This window comes from Talpa occidentalis, unplaced genomic scaffold, assembly GCF_014898055.3.
Source record: "Talpa occidentalis isolate TD23 unplaced genomic scaffold, MPIMG_talOcc4v2.1 talOcc4.13, whole genome shotgun sequence".
NCBI classification, from domain to species: Eukaryota; Metazoa; Chordata; class Mammalia; order Eulipotyphla; family Talpidae; genus Talpa; species Talpa occidentalis.
The window spans coordinates 99969685-99984749 of NW_023601322.1; the positions used below are offsets into that span (position 1 = coordinate 99969685).

General features: G+C 46.1%; 1 long non-coding RNA gene across 1 annotated transcript in view; it reads right to left on the reverse strand.

The window, feature by feature from the left end:
• Window positions 1–1637: 1637 nt before the first annotated feature.
• LOC119242776 (uncharacterized) overlaps window positions 1638–15065 on the reverse strand; it is a 47570-nt gene continuing 34142 nt past the window's right edge. Inside the window, exons 3-6 of the long non-coding RNA XR_005124575.2 lie at window positions 13994–14185; window positions 12797–12886; window positions 4291–4458; window positions 1638–1752 (exon numbers count right to left, since the gene is read on the reverse strand). This is a non-coding gene — a long non-coding RNA (uncharacterized LOC119242776). The remainder of the gene's footprint in view (window positions 1753–4290; window positions 4459–12796; window positions 12887–13993; window positions 14186–15065) is intronic.

The following is a 15065-nucleotide window of genomic DNA, read 5'->3' on the forward strand; positions in this document are numbered from 1 at the left end:
CTGGGCAGACATGCCTGAAGATGGGGTGACCGAGGAGTTTCATCTTAGAGCTGCTCTGTGCTTGCTGAGGTGGCTGTGGGGTGGGAAGCAGCAGGGGCAGTTTCCAGGTACAGGCCTGGTGCCAGCCGCGGCCCAACTTACCAAAGTAAGTCTCCAGGACCCCACTGCCAGGAGCAGACACAGAGGAAGAGTTAAGAGTTAATGGATTCTTGGGCCTCCCCTGGTGGCGCAGGCAGTTGAGTGCAGTGCTGTGAAGTTGTCCGCAGCCTCTGCAGAGCCAGTTCGATCCCAGCCAGCCGGCGAGGGTCCCACATGGTGCGGCAGACCTCTCCTGTCTCGCCCACTGCTCCCCTCAGCAGTGTATTTCAGTCAGTCTGCCTGTTCTGTTCCCCGCTCTGTCTCTGGTGAATCCCCTCACCCTCCCGTGCATCTGGCCTGTACCCCGGTTCTTATATAAATAAATAAATAAAAATCTTCTAAAAAAAAAAAGGGTTAATGGATTCCATCCAGAGATTAAACATCAGTGACCAGGGAACTACTGAGAAACTAGAAGATTCTGAACCAAGAGAAAGCTGTCATCTATCCCAGATTCTGCAGGAGCCTCCTGTGACCACAGCAAGGAAAGCCCTTGGGAGTGGCCAGGCCCCCGAGCTCCTTCCACACCTGGAAAGTCCTTGGCCCCACTGGCAGAAGTGGAGTGCAAGCAGGAGGACAGGACAGGCCCGTGGGAAAACCTTCTGTCTTTTGGGGGAAAAGGCATGAAATGAGAGCCATAAAATACTTAAAAAGCATGAGGGAGTAATTCTGTATCTTGTTTACCTACATGAAATTTTACTATGAAATTCCCTGGTGTGCAATCTGTAAGAAGGCTGTTTTCTGAGAATGACTCATCAAATGACTTTCTGAAAAGCAAACTTGAAGAGCTGTCTATGAAAATTCTATTGAGAAAAATAGCTGGAAGACAAAAAATACATTGTACCCAAAAGATGGAGACCGTCTAGTAGGTCTTTTTAAAAAGGGAGTCGTGTATGTGCTTATAGGAAAGTCGTACATTTTCTTACAGAAGCAGATCCTCAGCTCTCGCCAGGAATGGAGGGCAGGTGTGAAGCCCTTGGCGGGCCTAATGCTGTAAGCTGTTTATCTTTTTAACTTGGTATTTCATCAAAGAAAAGAGTCTAATTTGGGGCCTTTTTCACCATCTTTTCCTTTCATTATGGGAAGGTCTTCCTGACTCAAATCAGAGAGCATGGGCCAAGGAGAGGGCAGAGCAAAGCACGTTGGGCAAAGACCAGATCTGAAGCTTCAATAGCCTCCACGAAGTGGGCCACAGAAAGTTGGTAACCAAGGGTGTTTGCAGTTGCGTGTGGGGCGCAGGGACCTCAGGGGAGATGTGCAGCGCCTTGGGGGAGAAACCAAGCCCAGCTGGCTCCACCCTTGTGCCAGGGGCAGGCTGGACAGGCTGGATCTAGCCCCCCTCTTCAGAGCACAGGGATACTCGAGAGGACAGAGAAAATGGCTTGGGAGAGGCAGCTGGACACGGAGTTTATGGGGTACGGGTTCCAGACACTGCACAGGGATGCGAGTGTAACTCACTCTGATAGCTAAGGTGGTCAAGTTTACATCTTTGGTGACTTACCACGATCACAAATGCTTCCCAGGGGAGGCGGTGCTTTCGGTTGGGTCTCAGTGCTATGGTGGCATGAAGGGCAGGTGGGGCACAGAGCCACCCAAAGGCAAGACTCTCTGTTGAGGCTGAAGGAAAAGATATCAGTACTCCAGGATACCCGCCAAGATTTCAAAGGAATTGGGAAGAAAGTCAAATATACTTCTCAAAAATAATAATAATAATAATAATAATAATAATAATAATAATAATAATAACAATGGAGCAAGCAGCATTTTGTGTTAGTGCAGAAGGCAGAACTACTAGGGGTATCCACTCCAAAACTATGAATTAGTGTCAGGACCTCAGGCAGAAATAGTTTATATTGTTCAAGTCAGGAGTTAGTCTTCTGGGCAGTTACATTGGGTTCCAATCGCTGTAGTAATAAGTTGCCACAAACTTAGTGGCTAAAAACAACACAGATCTATGATCATTCCAGAAACCAGAAATAAAGATTGGGACCCGATGGGTCAAAATCAAGGAGTTGTGGGGAGCATTCCCTCTACAGGCTGGAGGGGCAAATCATCTCCCTGCCGTTCCCAGGTTCCGGGCTCCCTCCCATTTCTTGGTTCCTCAAAGCCAGACGTGGCCTCTTGGGACTTTTTCAGGACAAACTACGCTGACGTATGCAAGGACCCTTGCCGCAGCACTGGGACAACCACAGAGCCCAGGGAGTCTGTTTTAGGTCCAAGGACTGGCAGCCTGCAGCTCAGCTCCCCTGGGCCCGGCGTCATCACGCAGTCTCGGGTCCGGGGACTGAGAATCAGCCGCCCATGGGCCTGCCTTCTGCACAGCACAGCTGAGTCATGCAGCGAGGCTGTCATTACCTCACCTCCCCAAGTGAGATATCTCACTTTGCTTGCGGGGTGTTCATCTAATAAGATCTACAATTTACTCTCTATTTGCGTTGGTCTCCAGCCACCAAATACATCAGAAAGGTGGAAAAGAATAAACCACTGAGTTTCCAAACCCTTTAGCACACCAAGCTAACTGGATGGAATTTCATCCAGCTTTTAGCAGTAAGGGGATGTATAATCCCGTTTTAAATGTATCCTTTATATCAACACATCCACTTGGAATATACAGAAATAAAGGAATAGACAAAACTAAATCAAAACAAAGCCTGGAAATCTGACCTTAGAATTGAGGTTATGAGAGGGGGAGGGAGGAGGGAAGTGGGGTATCCAGGGGGAGGGGCCAATGGTCTGGGGTGGAGGACTATCGGGGCCTTGGTGGTAGGTGTGGTGATATCCACTTGAAGAGGTGTGAACTTATACCCCTAAACCATATACAGTTGTTGTGAGCCAACACTACTCAAGAAACGGTGACACAATAAAAACAAGAGAACACATGGCTCCGCGTGGTGGTTGGACAACACGGTGCTGACGGTCCAAAAGGTAAGACAGTGTTTGCCTCCTGAAGAGTCCCAGTTTATTTCCTGATCTGGTTCTTTTCTTTTTATTTTAAGGTTTTTTTTAAAGATTTTATTTGTTTATACAAGAACCTGGGTACAGGCCAGATGTGCAGGAGGGTGAGCGGATTCACCAGAGACAGAGCAGGGACAGAACAGGCAGACTGACTGAAATACACTGCTGAGGGGAGCAGTGCGCACGACAGGAGAGGTCTGCCGCGCCATGTGGGACCCTCACCGGCTGGCTGGGATAGAACCCGTGCTGCAGAGGCTGCAGACAGCTTCAGAGCACAGAGCTCAACTGCCTGCGCCACCAGAAAATACCCTTAAGTTTTGTGTTTTTGTTTTTTGGTTTTTTTTTTCAATTTATACAAGAACTAGGGTAGAGGCCAGAGATGCGGGAGGGTGAGAGGATTCACCAGAGACAGAGTGGGGAGCAGCGGGCAAGGCAGGAGAGGTCTGCGGCGCCATATGGGTTTCTCCCTGGCTGGCCGGGAATCAAACCCGCACTGCAGAGGCTGTGGACAGCTTCACAGCGCTGCACTCAACATGTTGCACCACTGGGGAGGCCCCTGATCTGGTTCTTTTCTAATTAAAATTTCCAAAAATATCTTTTGGAAGGAATTCATTCATTAAACATAAATATATTATTCGGGCCTCTCCGGTGGTGCAGCGGGTTGAACACTGTGCTGTGAAGCTGTCCGCAGCTTCAGCCATGCGGGTTCAATCCCAGCTGGCCGCTGAGATTCCCACATGGTGCCACAGACCTCTCCTGTCACGCCCGCTGCTCCCCTCAACAGTGTATTTCTGTTGTCTGCCTGTTCTGCTCCCCACTCTGTCTCTGGTGAATCCTCTCACCCTCCCGTGCCTCTGGCCTGTACCGTAGCTCTTGTATAAAAATAAATAAATCTTAAAAGAAATAATAAATACATGATTCCATAAATGTATCATTTAAATACCCTTTGGTATCATTATTTTCACCTCTACTTTTATTTCTTTTAATTACCTGGGCCTGATGACTATATACTATGCAAGACAACGACAAAAGCCTTAGCAATGCCACACACATACACACACACACACACACATCCCTATACACACACACACCACACCTCCACCACACAGCTGCCCCAGCAGGGTTCCCCCACACATGTTCACCCTCCTCCCTCCCTGCTATGGTATGTCCCTTCCCTCCCACTGTCCCCTGTCCTCCTACCTGTCAGGGTCCGTCATCCCCATGACCCTGCTCTCCCCAGGATGCTATCTAGGACAATCTCGTTCTGGAAGGTGAAGAGTTATCACTCGGTTCTTACAACTTTCTCAAAACTGTTCCACGTTCCTCTTCTCCACAAACAATGTCTACCACATTATCATGGGATGTCACCTATGAGAGAAGGGATTTCAGCTCATCATTATTAAGTATTATTATTTCATTTACTGAGTTTGCTCTTCTGGAATCATAAAATCAATCAACAAATAAGGACAGGATTAAAATAAAGCTGCAGTTATAAACACCCTGGTACTCCATCAGGCCTTTGGCGAGTCCCTTGTCTTGTAATATGTAACTATGCCAACCAGCGTCTGTGCTTGATAATGGCCTGAACTCATTCCTGAGAGTCTAACAGACAAAATCCCTGTAATCCATTTTTATTTAAGACTTTTCTGCAGGTTTAGCTAGACTTGACCCAGGGAAAGGGAAGAGCATAATCTGTTCAAGCACAGCATGATTTCCTGTAGGAAAGGGGAAGAAGCATCTGAAACAGGAGCTTCGTTCATTTCTTGGTTCATTAATCAGCATGGCACTGACCTGACACCTTCCACAGGTGGCTCCTGAGGCCACAGACACATCGGCAGTGAAACTGAGGTTTTCTTCTTAAGGGCTTTTTTTTTTTTTTCACAGTATAGGAAGTTTAGGCTTTTTCTTCTGGGTGTTCAAAAACCATATAATGGTATGAAAGACAGAATTGATAAGATCTCACTTTCAAAGGCCAGAGGAGGAGAGATCGTGTGAAGGAAAAAAGATATTATGAAGAGACAATAATAAAGTCGCCAGTGTATGCTGTTACATACCAACGCTACCCCCACCCAAAAAAAAAAAAAAGACAAAAGAACAAGCAAAGACAGTGCAGTAAAATGATGGAAAATGTCCACAAAGTACAATAAAACTATGTGGCTTGATGACAAGGGGTCGAGGATAACCAGCACAGTTCTTCCCTTCATTCCCAATATGAAACTAATAATCTTTCTCCTTAACCTAACAGAAATAAAATGTTATATTAAATCTCTTATAATTACACAGTAGCAATATCATAAACTTTTAAAATACTTTAAATTAAGGCAATATGAAAACTATATGAATGGATCCACTGCGGTTTTTAGTAATATCTACATTATCATCACAATTAATAATGTATGACATAACAACATCAATAAAACAAAGAATAAAAGATAAAGGTGCTTCCAGAGGGGCCTCCCTGGTGTTGCAAGGGTTATGTCTCAGCGCTATCAAGCTATCCCCAACCACTGTGGCCTGAGTTCCAACCCCCACCGGATTGCTGACCCACATGGTGCAGCAGACAGACCTTCCCTGTCTCCCCGCTGCTCCCTTCAACAGTGTATTTCACTAGATCCACCTGTTCTGCTCCCCACTCTTTCTCTGGTGAATCCTCTCAACCCTCACACCTCTGGCCTGCACCCCAGCTCTTGTATAAAAATAAATAAATCTTTAAAAAAAAAAAAAAAAAGGAAAAAAAAATAAAAGTGCTTCCAGATAAGAGACAGCTATTTTGGGAAGAACTAAGAATGCTGATATTCTATCCTGTTTCTAATTATTCTGTATAACTAAATCAAGCCTTCATTAACAATGAAGACAGTCAGAAAAATTATCACAAAATAAATTTTATACTAAATAATGACTGTCCAAGTTAAAGAGATAACTGACAGATAATAACCATACTCTCGCTTGTTTAAGTAAATTTGCTCATTCAAGTTTAAAATACGTTTTATCAAACATATACAAGTTTTCACTCTTTGATTTTTAATTTTTTTAAGATATATTTATTTATACAAGCACTGGGGTACAGGCCAGGGGCGGGAGAGGGTGAGAGACTTCACCAGAGCCAGAGCAGAGAGCAGAACAGGCAGAAGGACTGAAATATGCTGCTGAGGGGAGCAGCGGGCCCGACAGGAGAGGTCAGGCGAGCCACGTGGGAATCTCCTTGGCCCTCTGGGAATCGAACCTGCACGGCAGAGGCTGTGGACAGCTTCACAGCGCTGCACCACCGGGGAGCTTTGATTTTTAAATGCCAAGTAATACAAGAGAAAGCTTTCAGATAACTGAAAAGGGATTCCTGCGGATGTGGGATTCCTGTCACCTTGCCCCACCTGCAGATCCCACTTTGATGTGAGGATTCATGCCAGGGAGCCTCACACTGGTGGACTTTAGTCTTCACAGTCATCCTTACAGCAATCCTGAGGATTTTACCAATGAAGAAAGAGGTTTCAGGAAAGAAGCCATTTCCCAGATCACACGATTCATAAGTGGGGAAGAAATCTTTTGCTAAGATATCCTTGCAAATTCTCAAATTCTCATTGCTTGAAAAACTTAAGAAAATTATTTGGCAGACAGAATGGGCTTCTTTTTGACTGTGAAAATAGCCCACTTTCCTGACATCCAACATCCAGTTGCCGGGAGGGCTTCAACTTTTTACTGCAGGTTTACAACCATCTCAGTTATTAGCAAAGCCCTCCAGAAGCTCTCAGAGTGGGGGCTTCTAGATTATCTTTCAACAAGATGATCAAAATACCCTCCAGAGCTGTCTCGGAGCACGTGGCCACCGCCTGGCTTGGATCCAGGTGCTGCTTGGCAGCTTCAGCTTCCCTCTGTAGGATTCATCATCAATGCTGTTAAGACTGCAGATGTGGCCCTGTAGGGCACAGAGGCTGAGGAGAGCAGACAAGTTAATAAGCTAGAAAAATACGGGTTGATATCTGTGTCCTTGCCTGCTCCCAGGCAGTCTCTTTGACTAATATGACATGGGAAACAACTGAATTGCCAAGCATTTACAAGGTTATGAATTTAACAAATATAATAACCAAAAATAAAGGAAAACATTTCAATACCCTCTCTTTCCATAATGAAACTAAAGCCTGAAAAGAAAAATGAACACAATTTCCCTCCAGTACATGTATTCAAAGTAGAGTGATCTTGTTATTCTGTTTCACAGCAGGCAAATGCTCCCGCATGGGTAAAGTAAAGAAACAGAAAGCAGAGTCAGTGTGCTTCCATCATGACAACTTACAGACCCTAGGAAAACACCACGGTTATTTGTATCAGCATTTTGCATGCTGATGTCGTCGACCACCCGTGAGAGACGATGATGGAGAGAGTAATCAGAGCTTCCAGGCCGCAGACTAAGTAAAGGGAACCGAGTCAGAGACATCTCTTCACCCGTGTGTCTTCCCTGCATCACACGCTATCTGCCTGAGGGGTTGTGCTGCAGTTGTACAGGATGGGACAGTCAGCCCAGCCCCTCTGGACCCAAGAGGAAGTCTTGCAGCGGAGCCCCCTCTATCACTTGTGTGGGTTGGAAAAGGCAAGCTGGGGGCGCCCCCTTTATCACCAGCGTTTGGTAAACTCACGTGGCAGCTGTGGTTGGCACCGGACAGCTGCCGCCACAGTGGGTGGGGGTCCCCAGGGGCCAGGGACCGAGGACCTGCCTTGTGTCTGCATACCTTAGAAGCGAGGATAAAACTGATTTTAAATTATCTGCTTTTGATGCTCACCGTTGGTCAGTGTCAATAGTCAATCGATTTTAAACTTGCTTGTTTAAACTCTCAAGAACCGCACAGGTTACTCTTAGGTTTGAATCATTGGTACGCGAGTCCCAAAGCTGCGCATTTTCATTCCTTGCCCCTTAATATAAGCTGTGTTCTACACGCAAGTCAATTCCGAGAACCTCAGTCGTGCAGAGGGCCCCTTTTTGCTGCCCGCGATCATGGGGGAGGGAGTGGAGTCTGGCTTTAGGTCTCTGAGCATTCCTTGGGGGCCTCATCCTGATCTTCCCGAGTTAAGCTGTAGATTCAGCATGAGCCAAGGAGGTGGAGCCAGGAAGGATGGGGCTGCCCTGAGCACCTCCGCCCTGCCACCTTCTGGGGCCGCCAGCCCGCACCCCTCTGAAAGCCCGCGGCCCGCATTCTGATGACTTTCTTCCAGGCTTAGTGTTTCTGACTATCTTTAGCTTTACATTTGCTGCCTCATGTGACAAAACTTCAAAATTAAGTGAAACTTTGAAATTAAATAAATAAAAAGGTGTTGTTCGGTTATGAAAAGCAAACACTGACAAGCCTGGCTACCCCGTCTATGGTAAGTGTGCACTGTCTTCATCCATTTCTACAAGATAATCCATGTTCATCCTAACGAGTGGCACCAATCACAGCTCATAGGGGTGGGGGAAGCAAGAAGAGAAAACGTGGACTAAATTCTTATTCAAAAAAGGAAAAATAGGAGCTAGAGCTGCTGTGTGTCTGGGCTCCTGCGGCGACAGGTGTTAAGAAGGGCAAGTTCTTTGCCAGAAACCTCTCCTCTCCTCAAGGAACCCTTCCACAAACTCCCCGCCCTGGCTTTGCTGTTCTGAGGCTCTTCGGAGGCTGCTCAGCCTGTTCCCACGGCACCAACACCAGGTCCAAAGTTCACCTGCAAGCTCAAGTAATCCAGAGATTTCTTTGAAGCATGTAAGATTTTAGCCTTTAGGACTTGTTTCACCTAAGACCTAGAGGGGACAGTCACAGGGATATAGCCGGGCCTGGGCTGCCTTATTTAAGGAACAGAGTTCTGTGCCCATTTTCCTGTGACCCCCTCCCCACCCCCACCCCACCCCCAATCACATTGATTCTGATCTCGGGCTCCCCAGGGAACTGAGGTGACCTCCCCCGCTCTACAGTGTCCCCTGAAGCTCTGCAGGTCAGGTCCTTAGTCTTCCCCGCAGAAATAAAAAACAGCAACAAGACACAGGACTCTAGAGCCCTGAGTTCCCGGCGCCTTCTCTTAGTTGTATTACCTCATACCCCCCTTCACAACCACCTGGTGAGGCAGGCACTATCACCTCACTTCACAACAGGAAACTGAAATTCAGGAGGATTCAGTAACATTCCCAAGTAGCTCACACAGGAAGGACATGGAATTCTAGCCTAGGCAGAGGCCCAGATTATTGTACTATGCAAATGTGAGATGACACACGTTTCAAAAGTAAAATTTTTTTAAATAAAATGGCACACACACCCCCCAAAATGCTTCTGCATGAGGTACCAAAAAGGGATGATTTTCAAATGGCCAACAAGAAATGTGAAGGTATTTATTAAGTTGCTTAAATATGATTGAGCAATTTTCTAGTAAGACTTGAGAAGAGCGAGCATGTCGCTGAGGAGAGCATGTCCCAAGGAAATTAAAATTTGTGGCCTAAAACATTTATTTCTTAAAATGCCTCTGAAAAAACATATACAATTTGTGTTTGGACACACAAGTGTAAGAAAGGAAAATTAATAAGAAATCCATTAAAATGTTCCTTCCAGTCTATCGGGTACCTTTGTTACCCGATTTGGGAGATAATGAAATGCAGGGAACACGTACACAGAAGTACAATGCTTGCCCTGGACATGTGGTCTGTGTGTGTGGACCTTACCAACTGACATAGTCCAAAACATTCCTTTAGGACCTAATTCTATGTAAATCCAGGTTTGAAAACCTGAGGGATCTGATGCACATATATGACAGGGAACCAAAGGAGAAATTGTGTGTTTAAAAGCCAAACTGTAGATTTTACACAAAATAAAAGCTTTGAAGCTTTGCCCCACACAAAGCAAACCCCCTCAAAAAAAAAGATTAATACCCAAGATTAACAAGGTAAATGTTAAAAGAATCACAAAATGAAATCTTAAATGTGCTGAGCTTGGTCTTACATTTCCAGGTCCTCCTGTGACATTTGACAATATTAAACATTTTAACAATGTCTATGATAACATCTGCCAGCTTAGACTCTAACTTAAATAGTCACTTTTTTTTAAAGATTTATTTATTTATTTATTTATATAAGCACTGGGTACAGTCAGAAGCGCGGGAGGGTGAGAGAATTCACCAGAGCCAGCGCGGGGAGCAGAGCAGGCAGAAGGACCGAAGTACACTGCTGAGGGGAGCAGCGGGCGGCAGGAGAGGTCTGCGCGCCATGTGGGACCCTCCTCCGGTGGCCGGGGAGCAGCCGGGGATCGAACCGGCGCCGCAGAGGCTGCGGGCAGCTTCGCAACCCAGCGCTCAACCGCTGCGCCACCGGGGAGGCCCTAAATAGTCACTTTTTAATAGTCAATCCACCTGAAAAACCAGTTCTGTACCTTAATGGTATCAGTGGTGGTAGTTCAGAAATTCAAGAATCTCAAGTGAATGCATAATAATAAAAAAAATTGCGATTTACATATTATCTCTGCATGGAGATTTCCTGGAGCTCTCCTTAGCACTGCCTAATTCAGAGCACGTAGCATTACCGTTTTATGTGAACATCAAGTTTACTTCTTGGCTTCCCACAGGCAAATACAGCCTGGGAAATGATATGCCATGATCGCAGGTTTAATTGGTTGTGGATCCTGCCATTTCTCCCTTTCTAAGACCTGTTTCTCTCCTCATCCTGACTCCTGCCCAGGGAGTGTGGTCCTGGGACCATCACAGTCATCTCCTAAAATCTCCCTGCCACCTCGCAGCCGGCTTCTGTGCTGCCGCTGACGGTGAATCTGATCTGGCCCCTTCATCCAAAACCTTCAGGGGAGCTATTCTTTCCTGGCCAGACCACCGAACACCACCATGTTAGCTCACGCCTCTGCCCTGCTGCGATTCTCCCCTTTCTCCTTCCCCGTCCTACTCCCTCACTGCCCAGCCGCCTGAGAATATGCGACCAAGGCTTAGTTCAAGCATCATTTCTTTTATGAAATCTTTCAATAAATCGAAATGAATATATTTATAGAAAGGATATGGACAGATGAAATATATAGACGATGCATACACAGATGAGACATAGGAAGCAAGGGTAGGAGAGTAGAGCAGAGGGGGAGGGAGGAAGCCTCCGTACCCAGATCGGTCTGGAATATATTTGCTAAGTAATGACGCAGTTAGAACACAAGGGCAAGAAAGGCAGGAAGGAAGAAAAGAGGGAAAAGGTCGGGGAGAGAAAAAAGGAAGGGGAGTAGAAAGAAGAGAAAGTAAGAATAAAGTAGTGAAAGTTTCATGGCCACATTATCTTGAAAACTATAATCAAAAATATGTTCATTTCACACAATTTTATGCAAAGATACTTCCAATGTTCTTTCTGTACATCCTGAGTTCACCAGAAAAGATAGGCCAATCTTACAGAATGTGTAAACCCTCTCGTTTATAGCTTCTCTGCAGTAACAACAACTCTATCCTCACATGTGCTGGGTGCTCTATTAGGCACACAATATAAAGGGGCTCTTGAACCTCAAAACTAACCCCTGGGCAGGTACTGTGATTCCCACCTCTGCGGCCAAGAGCTCACCACAGCTGTGCCTGCCTAGCAGTGGCGCCGGAGCACAGTCCGCGCCCTCCAGCAGGCTGGAGGTCACCCGCTATTCCATACCAAGTGCTAACAGTGTTAAATTCTCGACCAGAAACCCAGATGGGAGCCTGGGACTCACAGAGAGATCTGACCTCTATGTAATTTCACTGGACTGACCCTGTTATTTTCTAAACTCAGTTTCTTGAATGCTGCTCAACAGATACTGTGCTAAGATGTTTCACGTGTTGCTTTATTATTTCATTGGTATACGCATTTTAAAGTCAGAGAAACTTGTTTAAATGATTCGCACAAGATCGGGCCACAACTGGCTAGATTAGTGTACGGTCTAAGTCCAAAGCACACACTCTACCAAGATGCTGAAGCAGACCTAGTTTTAAGGGGTGATCAAGGTAGGCTTAGAGAGAAAAAACAATCAAGGTAACGAAGGGACCCATTAGGAGAGGTTTGGAAGGGCCCAGGAAAGTAACAACGTGAACTCAAAGGCAGGGCCCGGGGAATGGAATAGAGGGAGTGGTAACTAAAGGGAGAGCTGACGTCTGTCTGCGAGGCTAGTACATCCATGTTCTCTGCAGTCCCTCCCACATTAGCTCTGAGCTAATGAGACAGGGGCAAATATAATTCAAGCAGGGACTTCAAAAGAACTGGGAGGGGGGTTGGAAGTAGGTGGCAAGTGTTTGCAGGCCACTGCGGCTTCACAAATCTAAGAGGAAGATGTGTCACTTTCCTCCGCTGCAAACACCACGGCTGGGCACCAGACCATTTCTGGTGAATGGTGCCAAGGATTGCGGTGCCACATGACAGTGCCAAAGATGAGCACTGAGTGCCCCCAAGTGAGGAACTGGTGTCACCCACACTGCACAGGAGCACATCACCTTGGCCGTTCCCAGGATTGCCTCTGACATCGCCCAGGGCCCACTCTGAACAGCAATTTGTCTTCTAGGGAAATGAGGTGAGCAGGTAATTTAATTGAGGAAGGAGAAAACTTGGCTCTGGTTCAGGGACTAAAAGGGTAGCCACGCCAGGGGAATCCTGAGAGAACAGGAGGCAGTGCAGACAATGCCACAGGGCCAGCAAAGTCATCAATCAGGCATTTGTGAAACTGAACCCTGGCGGTTCAGATACAACTGCATGAGGCAGAATACTGACCTCTCCAGGGGAACGTGCGCTGTCTTCCAGAAAGGCCATGCACCGACATCCCTGCAGACCTCTCAGAGATCTTAGGAACAATGGAAATGCCTGGGAGCAAAGAACAAAAACTGTGTTTATAAACAGTGTGAGAAAAAAGGACTTACTAATACTTCATGTGATAAATTCTGAGGTAGAAATCTCAGTTCCCAAGTGCTTGGTAACTGCAATCGTAAAACTGAGGAGAGAGTTTGTATGGAGAACAGTTGCATATCCTGCTGTTATTCACTGTCCAGGTGGTTATTACATTCATTTCTCCAGGCCATTATAAACACTAAAGAGAATTTCCAGCCCAAAAGCTATATGGCTTAATGAGATCCCGAGATTCTACCTCACACGCATGAGAATGGCCCACATCAAAAAGACCAGAAACAAGTGCTGCTAAAGTGATGGAGAAAAGGGAACCGCCTACATGGCTGGTGGGAAGGTAGACTGGTCCAGCCCCTGTGGAAGCCAGTATTAAAACAGACCTAATATATGATCCAGTAATCCCATGCCTGGGTGTCTACTGAAGAATGCAAAAACATGAATTGAAAGGAATACACGCATTCCAATGTCCACTGCAGCACTATGTATAATAAATAGCCGGGTTAGGGAAAAGCTAAACACCCTAGGACAGATGAGTGGACTGAAAGTGTGTGGTATCTACACAGTGGAAGACTACTCAGTTATTAAAAAACAAAAAAAGATGAACTCCTGGGGCCTCCCCGGTGGCGCAGTGGTTGAGCGCTGGGTTGCGAAGCTGCCTGCAGCCTCTGCAGCGCCGGTTCCATCCCCAGCTGCTCCCCGGCCACTGGAGGAGGGTCCCACATGGCGCGCAGACCTCTCCTGCCGCCCGCTGCTCCCCTCAGCAGTGTATTTCATCAGTCTGCCTGTTCTGTTCCCCACTCTGGCTCTGGTGAATTCTCTCACCCTCCTGTGCTTCTCACTGTACCCAGTGCTTGTATAAATAAACAAATAAATAAATAAATAAATAAATCTTTAAAAAAAAAAAAAAAAGATGAACTCCTGCTACTTGCTACAATGTGGATTAAACTGGAGGGATCCTGCTAAGTAAATATGTCAGAAGAATAAAGATAAATCCTGGGTGGTTTTACTTATATGTGGAATATGGAGAAACAAAGCAAAGGGTCAGATAACATCAAAGCAATAACCAACCCTAGAAATCTGACTGTAGAGCTGAGCCTCCCAGGGGAAGAAGGAGACAGGAAGCGAGGCAGGAGGAGGCCCAGCCGGCTGTGGTGGAGGCTTTCAGGGCCGTAGTGCTGGGGGTGGTGTGAGCACGTGCATCTGAAGAGGTCTGATCCTGTGATCCTCTGAATCATACACAGTGCTGTAAAGCAATGTTACCTAAATAAAAATAAAGAACAAAACATGGAAAATATACACAAATAAAATCTGAGTGAAAATTAAAAGCTGAATTCTAAAGCGGGTTTTGCACTTGGGGCTGCATATAAAGCTTGGTGGACTAACTACAGAAGGTTACAAGAGGGTCATTACCTGACTGCCCTACTTTGCTTTAAAATGGACCAACTTCACAGGCAAAAGAGGATGTTTGAAGCACACCTAGGTAGGAGCTCACACTTCTTCCTGTGCACAGTGTGGAAGGGCCGACTGACAGTGCCTGGTGGCACAGAATCCACAGGGAACCACGACACAACTACCTGGGTGATTTACCAGGTGAGCCAAGAACTGGTCTTGGCCTGACTTGTTAACCACTCTGCTGCAAGCACTGAAAAACCTAATTGTGTCAAGAGGTAAGAAAAGCCACTCTAAGTAAGCAAGGTATAGCTTCCAGAGAAGATTTAAAGGTACCTTCCAGAATGCCTTCTTTAATGTAATCACAAAAATCACTGACACATTTAATACAGGAGAGTCCCTGGAAAAATCCACTTCTGACAGACTGGTTGGGTTGAGCTAAGGAGTCTGTCCTTTGAACACGGGTTCTAGATGATTCAATCCAAGGAAGTTCCGAAAACACATCTAGAGTACATTGTGTGTTTTCCTATTAGGTTTCCGAAGGGCCAGTCTTAAAGTCTCTGCTCTGTATGCTGCTCACATCTCCCCGGCCCCTTGATAAACACCTACGGCCTCCGCCTGACTTCCTGTCTGCCGCATTTGACATAATGAAAGATGAAAATAACCTCCAAACTAATAATCCTCTCTCCAGGCTCTTATGCAAATACCAGACTAATCTTTCAAAAATACTTTGTAATTATGTTAATCCCTT